The sequence below is a fragment of the Pan paniscus genome, chromosome 13, assembly GCF_029289425.2.
Source record: "Pan paniscus chromosome 13, NHGRI_mPanPan1-v2.0_pri, whole genome shotgun sequence".
NCBI classification, from domain to species: domain Eukaryota; kingdom Metazoa; phylum Chordata; class Mammalia; order Primates; family Hominidae; genus Pan; species Pan paniscus.
Window position 1 is genome coordinate 91,488,402 of NC_073262.2, and position 19,603 is coordinate 91,508,004.

At 35.5% G+C, this 19,603-nt stretch overlaps 1 pseudogene; it reads right to left on the reverse strand.

Moving 5' to 3' along the window:
- Nucleotides 1-290: 290 nt before the first annotated feature.
- Nucleotides 291-9,613, reverse strand: LOC129397293 (uncharacterized; annotated as a pseudogene).
- Nucleotides 9,614-19,603: the final 9,990 nt, after the last annotated feature.

Genomic DNA, 19,603 nt, shown 5'->3' on the forward strand with positions numbered 1-19,603 from the left:
TATAATTTCTATGTGTTCGTTTATTTTATGTGGAAGTTGTATTTTTATATTTTGAAAGATCCTAAATAATTATTGAAGTGGAGTATGGATAGATAGATGATAGATAGATGGATGTAGATGGAGCTAGTTCAATGACCACAAGAATTATCTTGGTTTTATAAAAGGACTAAAAACAAGTTTAATATTTCCTACCTCCTTTTAATTAAATTTATTATGTAATATAATTCAATAATATATTTTTGCATAAATTTTTCTTCTAGTTAATGTTATTGAAAGGGAATATCAGTAAATGAAAAGATATCCCTAAAAATTGAGAAGAAAAATTAATATGCTTTATCTTCCTTAGCATTCATTACAATGATTTTTATTTTTAAAATCATTTCTCAAGAAGTAAGTTGTTATATACATGTTTAGTGATAATGATCTAGGATATACCATTTAACAAATGCTTGGGCCGGGCGCAGTGGCTCATGCCTGTAATCCCAGCACTTTGGGATGCCAAGGCAGGTGGATCACGAGTCAGGAGTTCGAGACAAGACTGGCCAACATAGTGAAACCCTATCTCTACTAAAAATAAAAAAAAAAAAAATAGGCTGGCGTGGTGGCCCGTGCCAGTAGTCCTAGCTACTCGGGAGGCTGAGGCTGGAGAATCGCTTGAACCCGGGAGGCGGAGGTTGCAGTGAGCTGAGTTTGCACCACTGTATTCCAGCTTGGCTGACAGAGTGAGACTCCATCTGAAAAAAACAAAACAAAACAAAAAACAAACAAAGAAACAAATGCTTGCAGCCTTGGTTCTTTGTTTTTAGGGTATTAGTAATATTTAAGTTTAGATTGCCTAAGCTTATGACAAAAGCAAAACAAAACAAAACAAAAATCTAGCATACTCATTTAATATACCTGCCATTTTTTATTTATTTATTTATTTATTTATTTATTTATTTATTTATTTTTTTTTTGAGACAGAGTTTCACTCTTGTCACCCAGGCTGGAGTGCAATGGCGCGATCTCTGCTCACTGCAATCTCCATCTCCCGGGTTCAAGCTATTCTCCTGCCTCAGCTTCCAGAGTAGCTGGGATTGCAGGTGTGTGCCACCACACCCAGCTAATTTTTCATATTTTTAGTTGAGACAGGGTTTCACCATGTTGGCCAGGCTGGTCTCAAACTCCTGACCTCAGATGATCCGCCCGCCTCAGCCTCCCAAAGTACTGGGATTACAGTCGTGACCTGCCATATTTTAAGACAAAATATTTGCACTTCCTAACCATGTTCTCTTCAGCTTTAACATTCTCATTCGTTTGTGCTCATTGAGAGTTCACTGATATTCATAACTAACTGTTATTAAAGGTGGGCAGAAAATTGGTACTGCAAAGTCAAATAGTATCCATTAGCCTACCTCTTGTTTCAACTTCCTCTACATCATTCACAGGTCAGTAAGGAAATGAAACATTATTTTTGGCTTTCTGACCTTTCTCCCCTCCTTCTATTTGTAGTTCTTGTCTGGTCCATCCACTTTGTTCATGAGTGCAGTACTTTTCATGAGGTGGTGCTTCTGAACATTTTTGAAGAAATATATTTCGCCAGGTAGTTATTGTGGCTTCAAATTCACCAAATTATGCCAGTTAATACTCCACCATTAAGAAATTTAACATACTCATATTGATGTTTTAATAAAAATTTAATATATTTTTTCTATTGATTAAAAATTAAGACTCTCATTCCATCTATTTTATAAAAAATGATATTAAAATGTCACCTTGAACATGATAATTAAAAATATATATGTTTTGGGCTTGTAAGTCATTATTGTATGCCGTTCCGTAATTCATCCATTTAACAAAAGTTTATTTAATACAAAGAAAGCAATTCATCATATGGCAGGTGCACGCTGGAAGATTTTCATTACTAGGCTGGCTAGAGAGACATTCTGTTGACATAGATTATACTCCCACAATGACTACCCAAAGATAATATCATACATCTCATTATTATAAGAACATGCTAGATTGGAAATTATTTTGTCACAAATGAAAAGTTGTACTTAGACCTATTTATTTTCATCATAGGAGTGTAAAATCTTCAACATGTAAAAATCTGCTACAGGAAAAGATGAAACCAAGCATTAAACTGTCCATATGGTTAATACATATGGATAACTGAACTCACTGTGCTCTTCTATGACGTGTGTTTCTGTAAGATGAATGAAAATGTGTGCAGTTGGGGAATTGGGAGTGATGTCAGTAAAATACAGAATTCATGTAGGTCCATATGGATTTTTTTCTAATGCATCAATCTGTGTGTCATAAAGAAATAGCAGTTGAAAGCAAAGTAGAAGAATTAAATGCATTAGGCCACAGAAGAATACAGTACTGTCCAGAAGCCCCTTCACACCTGATTTTTTATCTTGGCTCAGTTTGATCATGTGTTCATGTTTTGAAGTGCTTATTGTACAGTTTTCTCTGGTTATTTACATTGTACCTTTATCTTACATCAGAAGGCTCAAGCCTTTTTCACACCGTCTTTTATCTATCCATGACCATCTTTTTAAAAGGCAAAACTTTATATTTGCAATAACTTCTCTTTACTTATTAGAATGTAAAGTCTTTAAAGCTGTACTAATATTTTAAATAAGATAGCTATATTTTTGTTGGTGCTCTGGATTCAAACAAATTTTGTTTGCACAACTCTATTTTTTCCATAAGCCCACTTATATATACTATTCAATATTGCGTATTTCAAACTTTTTTAAATTGCATACACTGTGTTACATTTGAAATATCTCTACTGTATAACATTGGAAAAAAAGACCATTAAGTAAGTAAAATCCAAACATTTCTGAGAACAATTGGCAGTGACAGAAACGTTAGTTAAGTAATGCTGTCAGTTTAGATGCCAGGCAACTTGTGAATAAAGCAAAATTCCAATGAAAAAGTAGAGGGATTTTAAAAGACATTTACATCAAAGTGAGATAAAAATTAATGGGAAACTTTATTTCAAATGCTTCCAAATAAGTGAAAAAAATGGCTGCTAACAATACACAATCAGGAATCAAGCTGCAAGCTTTTAAAAAATAAAATACTGCATTCACAGTAGCTAGACTTGAGCACATATGGAGACTTTAGGTATCAATGTGACATATGAAAAATTATTTGAATGCAAAGGTCATGTTTAGGCAAAAGTAACATTGTGAAATACATTGGATTTGTGCCAGAGAAGACAGAGATAATAAAGAAGAGCCTTTTGATTTATTTTCTTGTTCATCTATTTATCAACTTATCTACCTATCTACTTACCTTCTCACATGTGCTCATATGCATGGCCCATAAATGTTGCCAAGCATGTTTTGATCTTATTTTATTATTTTTTTTCTCAGGCCTAAGTACCTATATTATTGCCTGGTGCAGGTAGAGGCTCAATAAATATTTGTTGAATAATTTAAAAACCAGTACATATATCAGTTGATTTCCTCTTTTGGAAAGATCTACTAGATTACAAGTCTTATGAGGACATGAGCAATGTCTGTCTTATTCACCATCCCAGCCCCAGGTGCCTAACATACAGAAGATACTCAATGAATATACAGTGAGTTAATAAATTCAGGCATTGCCTACCACATAAATCCTGAAAAAGATAGATTTTAACTTCTAAAACCAGTTTCTGTGTTGCCTTATGAGATTCCTAGACATTAGCTGAGTTCCTTGACTAATAGGACCTACATCTCTTCAGTTATATTCTGGTTCTCTATAGTAAGTTTGTCCAACAAACACTCATGAAATAGATTGTGTCTTTTGATATCTTAAGAACTCTGCTGCCATATTCCAATAATTCGTCATGGGTGTCCTTGAAGATAGCTGTAGCATAATGAATACACATTGTGGAATTTGAATATCTGAATTTGAATCCTATCTCTGTTCCTTGCTAGTTGTGCAAAATGCTCAAATTCTCTGCAACTCACTTTCCTTACCTATAAAATATGAATAAAGTCATACCCATCCCAGAGGATTTCATGAGAAAAATATGAGTTAATTAACACACAAGAACTTCTCAGTAGTAAATCTAACACATATTAAGTGATGAATAAATATGCCCTATGACTGCTACTTTTTGTGATACCATTTCCCTTTTTATTGTTATCCAAGGTAACTCCCTAGATATCTCTTCCACATCCACTTCTCAATCTCAGATACCTTAATCCCTTAAATCCTGCAAACTATTACTGGAAATAAACATATTAACTAATATAATATGTGACTAATCTTACGTTTAATTTAAAACTTAACTTTAGAAGATGTAATCCTCCAGATATTCCCATATATACTCACATTTAAAGAATAAATAAAAGAAGATAGTGGAAAGCAATCCCTGAAAAGTTGCTAATTTCCTTCAAATATTAAACTGTAGAGCACCACCAATTTTATTCGTATTCAGAAATGTTTCCTCTTCTCCCACGCATTGTATTTAAATGATGTATCTCTCTTTAATTTTATTACTTTTCATGCACGTGGTGACCCACATTTGTTACTGGCAATAAATTATTAATAAACAATGAGTCAGGATATAGCAGCTTTTTAGTAGTTGTTTCATCCATGTGTTTGCAATATGCTAGGTCACGCCATTTGCAGGATGTTTGTATATTCACTAGGGAGCCATGAACAATGGAACTGTTGGAAATATCTGGCTTCGTGGTGTACTATAGAAAATGAAAAATTCTAGAGACAGCTGTGTAACATAAGCAACAGTTGGAGAAACTGCGTCTAGAAAAATGCAAGCCTTGAGCTTCTGTGTTATAAATGAACTAGAATAAATATCATGCCCTTTCCTTGTTGACTATCTAAAGTTTATTTTTATAAGATTTGGAGTAAATGTTGCGGTACTGCAATATTTGTAAAATAATTTAGCAATGAATTCTATTTCTTAAATTATACATACATGAACACATATGTATGTATAGATACACATGCACACACATATATTTGTATGTATAGATACACACACAACACATCTCTACTTACTTTTATTATTTTTACATACCCACTATATTTACAGAAAAAAATGTAAAGGCTAATATTACAACATGCCAAAGGAAACTAACTTTTATATTGTGTTCTTTAAATACAGTTTTCTATGAAAACAAACCAGGATTCTTTGGAAAAAGTCAGATTACAAATATGCGGTAAAAAAAATGCACAAGTTTAGCCTAATATGTCTTGTTAATGGATGGAAATAAAATATCAAAAATCTATATGCTCATACATGGACATTTCTAGAGGTTGCTATGGTTGGAACTCATTGTTAGAAAGGAAAAAGCTCAAATATCTAGTCTATCCTTCCTTTGTGGTTTATATTTCAGACAAATCAAATAGTGTGAGAAAGTTTTTTTTTTCCCCCACATGGAAGAGCCTCAGTTAATGGAGTTGGAAGAAATGATAGCATTAGAAGATTATCATTTTAAAATACCAAAATAAATGATGGGCTATACTCCTAATGACTGCTAAACCACTGGGAGACAAATTCATGGCAAACTCTTCAAAAAGTCAGGCTGACTACACCTGAACCCAGATAAATCTTAGAATCACTAAAAGCGAATATTCAAACATTAAACACTTCCTAATGTGAAGCAATAAGAAATAAACAGTATCCATGTAAAGTTATTTTTGCTAAAATTGTGTACCTAAATATAAACAAGTTTTTAGCACTTTACAGTAAATACAAGGGAAAGAGGATCTAAATGACTTCATGAAGATACAATCAATGAAATTACAAATCAGAGGCACTGTTGGAAACATATCTCAGTTTCAACTCAAATGGCACAAAAAATGGAAGAAAGGATGTTACAAATTTAAAACAAGAGACATGTCAATCAAAGCACATATGTATGTCCTGTTGAGATATGCAACTAGGGAAAATATGGTGAGTTTTAGATAAATCAATAAATTATTTGTAATTCTATTGGATGTGATAATGACATTGTGGCTATATTTTATAAATTTCCAGATATATTACAAATGTATACTCAAGTATTTGCAGTTGAAATTCTATGATATCTGCAATTTGTTTTTAAATACTCTGGAAAAATATGAGGGATAGAAGAACTAAATGTGTGGAATAATGATAATTGTTGGACTGATGGGTTATTGATTTAATTATATAATGCTCTATTCTTTCTAAATGTTTGAAAAACATTATAAGATAAAGCTAAAATATACAGGAAAACAAGTAAACAGGACGCCTTTGGCTGAGTATTATAGAGTGCTTACAAATAAATATGAGTATATTTGAAAATTTTAGTGAATATTAAATATGGTAGTTGAGATATGGGTAAAGGATGCTTGTTTAGTATTAGGAACGGCATAAGGATTTTAGCACCAAAAGAAAATATTGAAGTCATTATATAAGAGGATGCACAATGTCAACACAGAAAATAATGACAGCTTTAATAATCACTTTTAAGAATTTGAGGGTTGCCGGGCACGGTGGCTCATGCCTGTAATCCCAGCACTTTGGGAGGCCAAGGCGGGCGGATCACAAGGTCAGGAGATCGAGACCATCCTGGCTAACACGGTGAGACCCCGTCTCTACTAAAAATACAAAAAATTAGCCGGGCATGGTGGCGGGCGCCTGTAGTCCCAGCTACTCGGGAGGCTGAGGCAGGAGAATGGCGTGAACCAGTGAGGCGGAGCTTGCAGTGAGCCGAGATCACACCACTGCACTCCGGCCTGGGAGATAGTGCGAGACTCCGTCTCAAAAAAAAAAAAAAAAAAAAGAATTTGAGGGTACGGTTGACTGATCAGTCTTGTAGCCACATTCTGGCATCGGTTAGGTTCCAATCAGCTGTGACATTTCACCACTTCCCTGAGGGATCTGTTAGATTTCAATGGTTGAAGTGCTTGGTGCAACCAAAGAGAAAGGCATGGACTATGTAACTTTTATTCCCCTGTCAAACCATGGAGCAATAGTAAGCCTGGAAAGTTAAAACGATTCCTTTTCAGTGTTTGTAGAAGAATCTGAATCCCTGGGAGAGATCAAGAGTGCAGTTTAGGGTGGAAAGCCAGATTGGTAGAATTCTCTCCTGGCTAGATACCTTGACAAGTGTGGGGAAAGGAGCAAAAACTTGTAATAGCAAACGACTGGACACAATCTAATTCTCTACAAATAAAAAGGGGGTGTTTGAAGATACATAGATGGATGGATGGATGGATGGATGGATGGATGGATGGATGGATAAATGGATGGATAGATGGATGGATGGAGAGAGAGTGATACATAGATAGATAGATAGATGATAGATAGATAGATTCACACACATATGCTTATATAGCTAAAAAAAGATGGATGAATGGATCAGCCAAACTAATGAAAATATTACACATGAGAGTTTGAATAAAAAAGAGATCAGAAATAAACACTACTATTCTCTGCACCTTGTTTTAAAATTTTGACTTTGGAATCATGTGTAATGTACTATATGACTATAAAACAAAATCAAATAAAAACCAAAAGTTATCTAAAACTGTTAAAACAAAAACACCCATAAATACAGAAAGAGAAAAATTATTTTAGTCACTTTAAAACACAGGAATTAGACTCTGGAATACATTCAAAGGTTTGAAAACCTGAACTGTATCTAACAAATATATTTACAGAAAAATATATAAAAATATATAACATATATTTAATATATAATATATATTATATATTTATATAAAATTTACTTATATTTATTTATATATATTTACATATTTTATAAAATATATAGTATATATAATATATAAAATATATTTCATAAAATATATAGTATATATAATATATAAAATATATTTCATAAAATATATAGTATATATAATATATAAAATATATTTCATATATTTTATATAAATATACATAATATATAAATATATTGCATTACTCTTGCAATGTAAGTGTTATGGTTAATATTGAGTGTCAACTTGATTGGATTGAGGGATACAAAGTATTAATCCTGGGTGTGTCAGTGTGGGTGTTGCCAAAAGAGATGCACATTTGAGTCAGTAGACTGGGGAAGGCAGATCCACCCTTAATCTGGTGGGCACGATCTAATCAGCTTCCAGCCAATATGAAACAGGCAGAAAAACGCAGAAAACCAAGAAGCGCCTAGCCTCCCAGCCTCCATCTTTCTCCCATGCTGGATGCTTCATGCCCTCGAACATCCAAATTCTTCATTTTGGGGACTTAGACTGGCTCTGCACACAGCTTGCACACAGCCTATTGTGGAACCTTGTGATAGTGTAAGTTAATATTTAATAATCATATATCCTATTAGTTCTGTCCCTCTAAGAGAACCCTGACTAATACAGATTTTGGTACCAGGATTGGTTCTAGAGAAACAGAATATGAAGGATGGAGTTCTTCCACTGGTCTTGGGGTTTCTGGAGTTGGCTGCCTAATATGATTAGACTCAAAAATGCTAAGGACTCTACTTCCAATAGTATGGAGAACACTGATAGTCCTTGGCATGAACTGTTTAGAAAGTTGTACAAAATAAATGCATTTGACACTCCTGATTCATCACTCATGAGAGGCAAGGAGTTTAGTGACTCTATACATAATACCTTTGACCATATGTGAAGAACCAGGGAACATAATGAAGCTCATTGCTTGCTCTTAAGTTCAGTGGACAAAAATGATGAAAGAAAATGATGAACTCAGGGATTCTGTCTCCTGGCTTCAGAAGCAGATACTGAGCCTCAAATCTGTTAAGATTGCCCTCTGTGAGAATCTTATCTCCTATAGAGAAAGAGCTGAAATTGTGGAAAAACAGACACAAGCTCTTATCATGAGAATAGCTGATTTGCAACAAAAGATGCATGCACAGCCTCACCAGGTGTTTACTGTTAAAGTGAGGGTATTGATTGGAAAAGAATGGGACAATGCAACTTGGAATAGGGACGTGTGGGAGGACCCTGATGAAGCTGGGACACAGAGTTTGTAAACTCTGATGAACATTTTTTTGCCAGAAGGAACAGCTTTCCCATCCCCAGTAGGGGCAGCATCCTCTCCCACACCCATGTTACCATCAGCCTTTCCACCTTTGTCTGAGGAGATAAACCCTGTGGTGCCTGAGGCAATAGTGATGGCCTTTCCTGAGGCAGTTGGCAGGCAAGGTAATGTCGATTCTCCTCAGGAGCCACCCCCAACACTTCTGTTTGCTTTTAGACCTATAACTAGACTAAAGTCCCAGTGGGCCCCTAGAGGTGAGGCTGAGAGTGTGACCCATGAGGTAGTGTGCTACCCTTAAAAACAACTGTTTGAATTATCTAATTTAGATAAACAGAAATCTGGAGGACAGGCATGGGAATAGATATTAAGAGTATGGGATAATGGTGGAAGGAATGTAGAGTTGGATCAGGCTAAATTTAATGATTTGGGCCTGCTAAGTAGAGACTCTGCTTTTAATGTTGCAGCTTGGGGAGTTAAAAACGTTTCTAATAGTTTGTTGGCTTGGTTAGCCGAAACATGGATTAAAAGATGGCCCACTGTGAGTAAACTGGAAATGCCTGATCTCCCTTGGATTAATGTAGAGGAAGGGATCCAAAGGCTTAAGGAGACTGGGATGGTGGAGTGGATTAGTCACTTGAGACCTACTCATCCCAGCTGGGAGGGTCCAGAAGATATACCCTTGACCAATGCCTGTGAAATAGATTTGTGAAGGCAGCATCTGCGTCTTTGAAGAGCACCTATAATTGCTCTTCTCTGTATGTCAGATTGAAGAATGGGAACCGCAGTCACTCAACTACAAATTTTAAATATGATGGGAATAATTGCATCCCGAGGTGGTAGGGGCCAAGTGATAGCACTCAACTGTCAAAGGCAAGGTGGGTATAGCTACTGTAATTAACAGCAGAGGCAAAACAACAATCAGAATTGTCTGACTCATGTACAACTCTGGCATTGACTAATTAATTATGGTGTTCCTAGAAGTTAAATTGATAGGAAGCCTATGCCACTTGAACATTTTGGACTTGGGGCTCCTCCTACATTTAAGTCAACAGGCTAAGAAGGGACTTACAGTGTTGGCTGGGGTGATTGACCCAGACTATCAAGATGAAATCAGTCTGCTACTCCACAATGGACGTAAGCATCGAATATAGGACATCCATTAGGGCATCTCTCAGTATTAGCATGCCTTGTAATTAAGGTCAATGGAAAACTACAATAGCCCAATCCAGGCAGGACTACAAATGGCCCAGACCCTTCAGGAATGAAGGTTTGGGTCACTTCACCAGGAAAAAACTATGACCTGCTGAGGTGCTTACTGAAGGCAAAGGGAATACAGAATAAGTAGAAGAAGAAAGTAGTCATCAATACCTGCTACGACTATATGACCAGCTGCAGATATGAGGACTGTAATTGTCATTAGTATTTCCTCCTTTGTTTGTTAAAAACATATTTGTACATGTATACCCTTGTACTAAGAAAAATCTTCATTTTATTTCCTTTTCCTTTATTATGTGGCATAAAATTTATTGACTTCATATCAACATTTAAGTATTGTTAACTTTATGTAATAGTATTTGGTTTGGGGATTGGTGCATTTCCAGTTGTAGGAAGGATAGTTGTATTATGTTAGCTATAATTATGACCTTATTACTGTCTTTATTTGAAGATTATGTATGATCTCAGGAGATGTGTATGGGTTCAAGTTGACAAGAGGTGGAGTTGTGATGGTTAATACTGTCAACTTGATTGAATTGAGGGATACAAAGTATTGATCCTGGATGTGTCTGTGAGGATGTTGCCAAAAGAGATTAACATTTGAGTCAGTGGGCTGGGGAAGGCAGATCCACCCTTAATCTAGGGGGCACAATCTAATCATCTTCCATCAAATATAAAGCAGGCAGAAAAACATGAAAAAGTGAGATGGGTCTAGCCTCCCAGCCTCCATCTTTCTCCTTTGCTGGATGCTTCCTGCCCTCAAACATTGGATTCCATGTTCTTCAGTTTGGGGACTCGGACTGGCAGTCCTTGCTCTTCAGCTGGCAGAAAGCCTCCTGTGGGACCTTCTGATCATGTGGGTTAATGTTTAATAAACTCATATATATATATCCTATTAGTTCTGTCCCTGTAAGAGAACCCTAATACAGTATTATATTAAACAGAATATTTTAAACTTCATATGCATGTATGTTTGTATACATATGTACACATATGTACCTATATGTATATAATAGAAAATTAGTAAATTATAATAAAATATTTAGGAATTAAGATTTTCAAAGTAAGAATAAAAAGATCACAATATGAAACTTAAAAAGTTAAGTAAATATAGTAAATAAACTTATGATGTATTTTTCCCTTTTAAAGAAATGTACTTTTTAGCTCATGCCACTGAAAAGGCCTAAAAGCAATGTCTAAATCAGAAGCAGTGATTACCACAAGTCCCCAGGTATGAATCCTCGTGATGGATAAAACCTAAAGTGACCCCCAATGAATCATGCCCTTATATAATCCCCTCCCCCTTGAGTGTGTGCAGAACTTGCCTCTAGCTAACAGAATGAACAAAGATGATGAGGTGCCACTTTCATGATTAACTACAAACTCTCTATGAGCAGGTTTTAGTGAGAAAGATTTTCCTGCTGGCCTTGAAGATGCAAACTGCTGTGACGTGAACTACCTAGGAGAGAGGGTCGTGTGGCAGGAAATTGCATGTGACATCCAAGACTGGACAGTGGCCTCCAGCTGACAGTTGATAATAAGCTGTGCCTTTAGTCTCACAGCCACAAGAGAATGAATTCTGACACCCACCTAACTGAATTTGGAAGCAGATTCTTCTCTAGTCAAGCGTGCAGATAAAAATTCAGTACAGCTAACTGCTTGAGTTCAGCCTTGTGATACCCCGAGAAAAAGACTGAGATAAGTCATGCCTAAATTTCTGACCCACAGAAATTATGGACACGTGTGTGTGTGTGTGTGTGTGTGTGTGTGTGTGTGTGTTTTAAGAGACTAGTTTGTGGAAATTTGTCACACAAAAATAGGAAACTATTATAGACTCGAAATACTTTTTATCACTAAGAGGAACCAAGAACCCTTTAATAATTGACTGGTTTCAGATCTGCATATAGAAATATACTAGAAATATACTAGATAATGCTAAACATGTTTTCATACCAGAAAGCAAATAATCTAAAAAACTATGGTGGTTTTGTTAAAACAGCACATAGGAATCAACTTGAAGGCCGTCTATAGGTTAGATATGAGAAAATTTGATATCAAGAAAAATAGTGAACAGCAAAACACTGAAATGTATTAGATAGGTTACATTCTAGGTATACCAGTGAAACCCCCTTGGTTAATTTTGAAACTTGGTGTGGCATCATATTATTTCACTGGCACCATCTCATTTTCTCAAACTATTATAGAAAAGGAAAGATGGCATCTATGTTATCTTTAATAAATGAACACTATAAGCTAATGTAAATAGTGGATATATAAAAATTATTTGTAGGAGAATCCTAGCTTAGAAATGCAGAAAGTGATAAAATTAGAATATAATTGTTCTCCAATCCCTAATAAACTGATGCACCTAGGCAATTATCAATAGCTACTTTAAACTATTAGGTAAAAAAGCTGATGGCATCTTTACAAGAGGATAAGCCTAACCACCTAACCCTACCTATCAACCTTAACTTCACTTTAAAAGAGGGACAACTAGACATAATGGTTTTTCCTGATGTGATGCAGTAGGAAGCTCAATGAACTTCCTATGAAATGACCTTGCCAAATTGTTGAACATGAATCTCATAAAGTACCAGATGTCATGTTTTTAAACTTTTATTTTGACATAACAGGCTTTCAGAAAAGTTGCAAGAGTAGTACAAATAATTTCCATACACTTTTCATCCAGCTCACCCAAATATTAACATTTTGCCATATTTATCTTTCTTCTTCCTGTTCTTCCTCCTCTTCTTCATTCTTTCTCTTTCTCTCTTTAAGTATGAATACATGCAGTAATGCATAGCTTAATGACAAGGCTATGTTCTGAGAAATGTGTCTTCAAGTAATTTCATCATTGTGTGAACATCATAGAGTGTATTTACACAAACCTAGATAGTACCACCTACTACATACTTTGGCTATATGGTAAAGCTTATTGCTCCTAGGCTACATACCCGTACCTTGTGTTATTGTTTTGAACACTGTAAACAATTGTACCACAACAGTAAGTATTTTTGTGTCTAAACATATCTAAACATAAAAAGGTAATATATTGCTCTATGATGTTATGAAGGCTATGATGTCAATAAGCAATGGGAATTTTTCAGCCCCATTATAATCTTATGGGACCACCATTGCATATCATCATTCACTAAAACATTATTACGTGGTATGTGACTGTGTGTCTATATACACATATAAGTATATATTTATATACGTTCACACATATATGCATTTTTTATAAACCAGTTAATAAGTTATAGATATGACACTTTCCCCCTAAATATTTCAGTGTGTTTTTCTAAAAATAAGGACATTCTGTTACTAAGCCACAGTACAATGATAAAAACCAAGAGGAGATAGTCATATAATAGAATGAACTGTTTACAGACTTTATCAAATTTTGTCATTTGTCTCAATAATGTCCGTTATAGCAAAATGAAATCTCTCATTATGCATTGCTTTTAGTTTTCATGTCTCTTTAGCATCTTTTAATCTGTAACAGTTCCTCAGTCTTCTTTTGTCTTTTTTATGACAGCAACATTTTTTTTAAAGTGCAGTAGAGTTGTGTTTTTTTCTTCTATTGAATATCGTTGTATTTGAGTACCTTCCATTATATGGGAAATACAGGAGAATGAGGAATATATTAAAAAACATTGTAGGCAGCCAGCCATGATGGTTTATGCCTGTGATCTCAGCATTTTGGAGGGCCAAAGCAGAATTATTGCTTGAGGTCAGGAGTTTGAGACCAGCCTGAGCAACATAGTGAGAAAAAAATAAAAATAATAAAAAAATAGCCAGCCATGGGGGGTGCTCCCCTGTAGCCCCAGCTACTTTGGAGGCTGAGAGTGGAGGCTACAATAAGCCTTAGTCATGCCACAGCACTCCAGCCTGGGCAAGAATGTGACCCTGTCTCAAACAAATGGGAAACACTGCAAGGGCAAACAGACAAATCCAGAATATGAGAACTTCCACAGGACAAAAGTCTTGGTTTCTTCAACAAATTAAAGACTATAGAAAAGAAAGTGATTACTATGGATTGAAAATCACAGGGAATATATTCAAATGTACTATGCAGAACTGATTAAGATTCTGATTTTAATGAGCCAACTTTAAAATGTACATGTTTAGCAGTAAGATAAATTTGAAATTTGCTAGATATAAAGAATTATTGTGAATTATTAGATACAATAATGCTATCATTATATAATTTTCAAAAATATTTCTTGTCTTCTAGAGATATATGCTGAATTACTTATGGTTAAACTGATAACATCTAGTTGGTGGTGAAGCGGATAGGCATAGATAAACAAGAATGCTTATATATTAATTAATGAATATCTTGGGACATAGGTACATGAGGAGTTGTTATATCATTCTCTTCCTTTTGTATATAATAGAAAGTGTCATAGTTAAACATTCTAAACAAAGATCTGTGGAGGGGTGAATAGGCAGAGCACACAAGATTTTTAAGGCAGTGAGAAGACTATATGCTATTTTAACGGTGGATACATGCCTTTATACATCTGTCCAAACCCATGCAATGTACAATACTGAATGAACTTTAAGGTAAACGATGAACTGTGGATGATTATAAGTGAGAGCTGAACAATGAGAACACATGGACACAGGGAGGAGAATAACACTTACAGAGGCCTGTTAGGGGAGGGTTGGGGGTAAGAGCATTAGGGAAAAGAGCTAATGCGTGCTGGGCTTAATACTTGGGTGATGGGTTTATAGGTGCAGCAAACCACCATGGCACATTTACCTATGTGACAAACCTGGACATCCTGCACATGTACCCTGGAACTTAAAAAAAAATTAAAAAATAAAGTCTTTGTTTAGGCAGTCAAAAAAATTAACAAATGTAGGTTTATTAATTGTAATAAATGTGTCACTCTGGTGGAGGACGTTGATAATGGATGAGGCTGTGCATAAGGCAGTATACATATGGGAAATGTCTGTACTGTAACTTCCACTCAATTTTGCTGTGAACCTAAAACTGCTCTAACAAAATAAAGTCTATTTTAAAAATCAAACTAACTGAAGGACTGAATGCCTAACCATGAGACTATTAGATGGTCAAACTCCCTTTGCTCATGAAGTATGGGTTATCTGATGCATCTACCCACAAGGCCTGGTATGAACATTAGTGGAAGTCTAATAGATGAAATTTGCTCCAAGACAGTTCTGGAAGCATATATAATTTGCACGAGCTGGTGACTCACATTCCCAATGGGCCAATTCTTATTCCAGTTCTACCATTCTCTCAACTTATTATCACAAATGACCTCCTAGGGAATTTCTTACCATCAGTTGACTAAAGAGAAAAATATTTTAATCTGTTTTAGGGCTCCATGCCATATGCATATAGCAGCTGGAAGTTTAATTCTGTAGTAAAAAACTGTACTTAGATGGGTTCTAAAGGATAATGGAACTAGAAAACATTTGCTTTGGCAAAATTTTGAGTGGCATATCTCAATCTTAGGATCAAACACCTTGCAAAATACTTTTACATTTTGCCTGAGATGAGTTGAGGTTAAGATTTGTATTCATTGACAATTTAGGAATTGTCAATTTATGAATTGTAGCCTTTCAAAGTAGGTTCAGAATATGCAAATATCCATTGTGAAGGATGTTCTTAATATCTAAATGGAAATGAAGAACTGTTATAAGCATGTTGACCAGCCCTCTTTCCCTCACTTCAGTCCTAAATCTATGTGCTCATGGTAGTAAGAGATTTCATTCATGGTTTCAACCATACTGATCTTCCATAGCAAGGCTGACTTGGCTAGCAACTTTCTATAAGAAATGAACAATTCTTAGCCTCTGTGTTGGTACCACCACCTGAAGGTCTATCAGCCTCTTGGTAGATTATATAGAATTTCATTATCATGGAGGAGGTTGTGATTTGTTATCACTAAAATAGATTCTTATACTATATATGGCTGCTTTTTATTTTTCTTTCCCTATTTGCAGATTTCTTCTAGTACCTCCATCAATGTGCTTACTGGTTGTGTTATTCAACTTGGTGGTATTCCACAGAACATATCTGGCTAATAACCAAGGATTTTACTTACCATGCACACTATTACCAAGAAACAGCTAGTCTCGAGGGACAAGGAAATAACAAAAAAAGACTCAATTACTGTGCCACCTGGGAGACAAAACTTGAGGAGATAGAGGTAGAATTTTATGTGGTGTGATATAAATCCTGAACTAAAAATAAATATTGTTGTTTCTCCACTAATCAAAATTCTGGGATGGTTCTGGGTTGAATATGAGGATATCTCTAACTATTACAGCTGCTCTCATAGTATTTTACTTCCTACTCTCATCACTGTATGTTCTAACAGTTTGGAGATATTAAGAACAAGGATATTGTAATTCCATTGGAAACTTCAATTTCAGCCTGCGTCTGCCTCCAACTGACACTGGTTAAAAGAAAAAGATGGGGAGGCCGAGGCGGGCAGATCACGAGGTCAAGAGATCGAGACCATTCTGGCCAACATGGTGAAATCCTGTCTCTACTAAAAGTACAAAAATTAGTTGGGTGTGGTGCACACGCCTGTAGTCCCAGCTACTCGGGGGGCTGAGGCAGGAGAATCACTTGAACCCAGGAGGTGGAGGTTGCAGTGAGCTGAGATCACGCCACTGCACTCCAGCCTGGAGACAGAGTGAGACACTGTCTCAAAGAAAAGAAAAGAAAAGAAAAGAAAAAGAAGAAAGAAAGAAAAGAAAAAGAGGATGTAATTTTGCAAGGTGTTAGATCTTAAAAGATTATTGAACAGATTTCTGTTAATACAATAGGAACAGGAAGAAGAATGACTAAAACTTAGGGTGTTCCCTGGAATACATCCTAGAACTGCCATATGTCACGATAAAAACTGTAGAAAGATTAGAGTAATGCTATACAGATAAGACTGCCAAGTATTTTGTCACCCCCTTAGTAAAATCTCCCAACCAGCTATGATGCTGGTTGACAACAAAAGAATCATGAAATGGAGTGGAAGAGGAAAGTCATAAATACCAACTACAACCTCATAACTTTTTGATGAAACAAGGTCTCTAAAGTCTTTCTTCCTGTGACATATAAACACTTATGTATTCTAATTAAGTTTCATACTCTCCTTTTCTCTCTTTTTTTCTCTGCCATTACATGACCATATGGTAGTAGTAGCTAATTTTACAGTTTATGTATCAGTTAAGACATATCTGAATCATTACCAAACTAGATTAAACATTTTATTTTTGCTTAGCAATCTTGGACCTGTATTTGAAAGCGCTAACTCTGAAGTCTTTGTCTTGTCTGTCATATATGATATAGGCAAAAAATACTTTATGTTGTACCTGAGAAAGGATACATGTTGATGTTTATTAGCCAAATATATGAACTTTAATAGACATTTGCCATTCTTTATTTGAAAAAAATATTGCTATATGTCCTAACTCTCCGTCATGTTTTGGGGGAACTCCTCATTTTATGAGTACTGTTGGCAAGTAGAGTGCTCCTTTTTTCTTTATGAAACCTAAAGATGCCTGCTTGCTTTCCCAGTCTCACTTGGAGCTAAGGTGCAAACCCATGATCTAGGTCCACTAATAAAATGTACACACCTCAGACTTTGAATCAAGAGCTAGCTGTGCTAAGACTGGAACATACATATAATTCTGCAAGAGGCCATGGTGATAACACCAAAATGATGCTCTTCAGTCAGCAGTGGTATTAAGTCTGAAAGAAGCATCCAGACAGCAACATATTCAGAGTGGGTTGGTATGAAAATTAAATGAGATTTTATGAGTCATGGTGTTACACAATGTTCTGATGGTTGTGTTCTTAACAGCTAATTCCAGCCACTGAGATATGGAGGCCACGTTTATAATTGTGGCTCCTTTTCAGGCCACTCAAATCCTGTTCTACTTCATTTGTCTCATACTCAGTTTCTCCAGTTCTGCCTTTTTCTGATGGCTGAGTTGGTTGGAAAAAATGTCTGGACTTGATTTTGCCCCTGAATCACCTTTAATTCCATTCTTTTCACATAAGTAAATGTCTTTCTTGTTCCCTTATTTAGTCAAGCTCTGTAAAAATATTAATTCAGCCCAGGTACACAGTCTGGATTCCCATATATCTACAAAAGGGAAGCTAATATTAAAAGCAAGGTACTATGAAAACCATGCAATAAACTCATTTTCTCCATTAACTTTCTTGTAATTACATTTCATCTTTTCCCATGTTTTTAAAAGCAAAATCTCAAAGACAGTTAAAGTTTGTCTTAGATAACTTTCTGTTATAATGCAACTTCAATAATTTTAAAAGGTATGTTCTAATTATAGAAAAAGTATTAAATAATGTGCTACCAAAGGAGGAAAGTAACAGCAGATACAAAGATAAGTTTTAGAATAACAGAAGTTGAAAATTATTATTTAGGGAATATTTGAAGACCAGAAAATATCAATTGGATCAATGATTAATGTGATAAAGAAAGTAAATCACCCTCCCTCGCTCCCTATTTTAAATTTTCCCTATTCATATTGATGTACAATAAACCAGCAAATCAATAATTATTTCAAACAACTGGTCAGAGATCCACTGCTATTTAGATTGGGGCTGCAGGCTAGAAAACAGGGAAAGTGTAAACACTTTGATGGGAAAGAAGGGCCATTACCAAGGATGAAAATAGTATACTAACAAAAGACAAATGATGCCATCATGAACTGAAGACCATCTTTATAACTGCTTATCTTCCATGCTATTTACCCTTACCTCGTCACAAAGAGCAGCACACAGAGACTAGTCAGTATTGTGTGGCCTTGTACTTCAGCAGCTTGGCAGAAAGTTCTTATTGAGCTGTGTAAGGTAGGTCAAGATGTACTACGGGTTTATAAACTTGGCAACTTCATTCAATAAAATAAAGCAAAACAAAAGTGAGTAAAGTCTTTATATTCACAGAATTTAATTGAAATATTACCGCATTCTTTGCTTTCCAAGTTACTAAAATCCACATATGTTGAAAAAGTTAGTAACATAGTTCTTTTATAATGGCCACGATATCCCCCATGATGCTTAAGGAATTCCTTGGCAGCCTTTACACTGAGGCTATAAGAACCAGCCACATGAGAGAGGCAGTGCTAAACCAAGGTAAGGTTGAACTTTTCAGATGCACCATACTCTAATGGAAGCATCATGAAGACCTACTGAATAGAGAGTATTTAGTGATCCAATAGTGCTGCTGTTGAGGACCTTTCACTGTGGAAAAAGGGCGCCTCTGTTACCTTGTTTATAAATCAAATGTACTGCAATTATCTCAATATTTATTTCTTGCTGAGCACGGGAGATTATTGGGAGCAAGTGCAGATGAAGTACAATATTATTTTTCTCTTTTTGCTTTACAGTAGAAAATTAAATTAAAATGATGT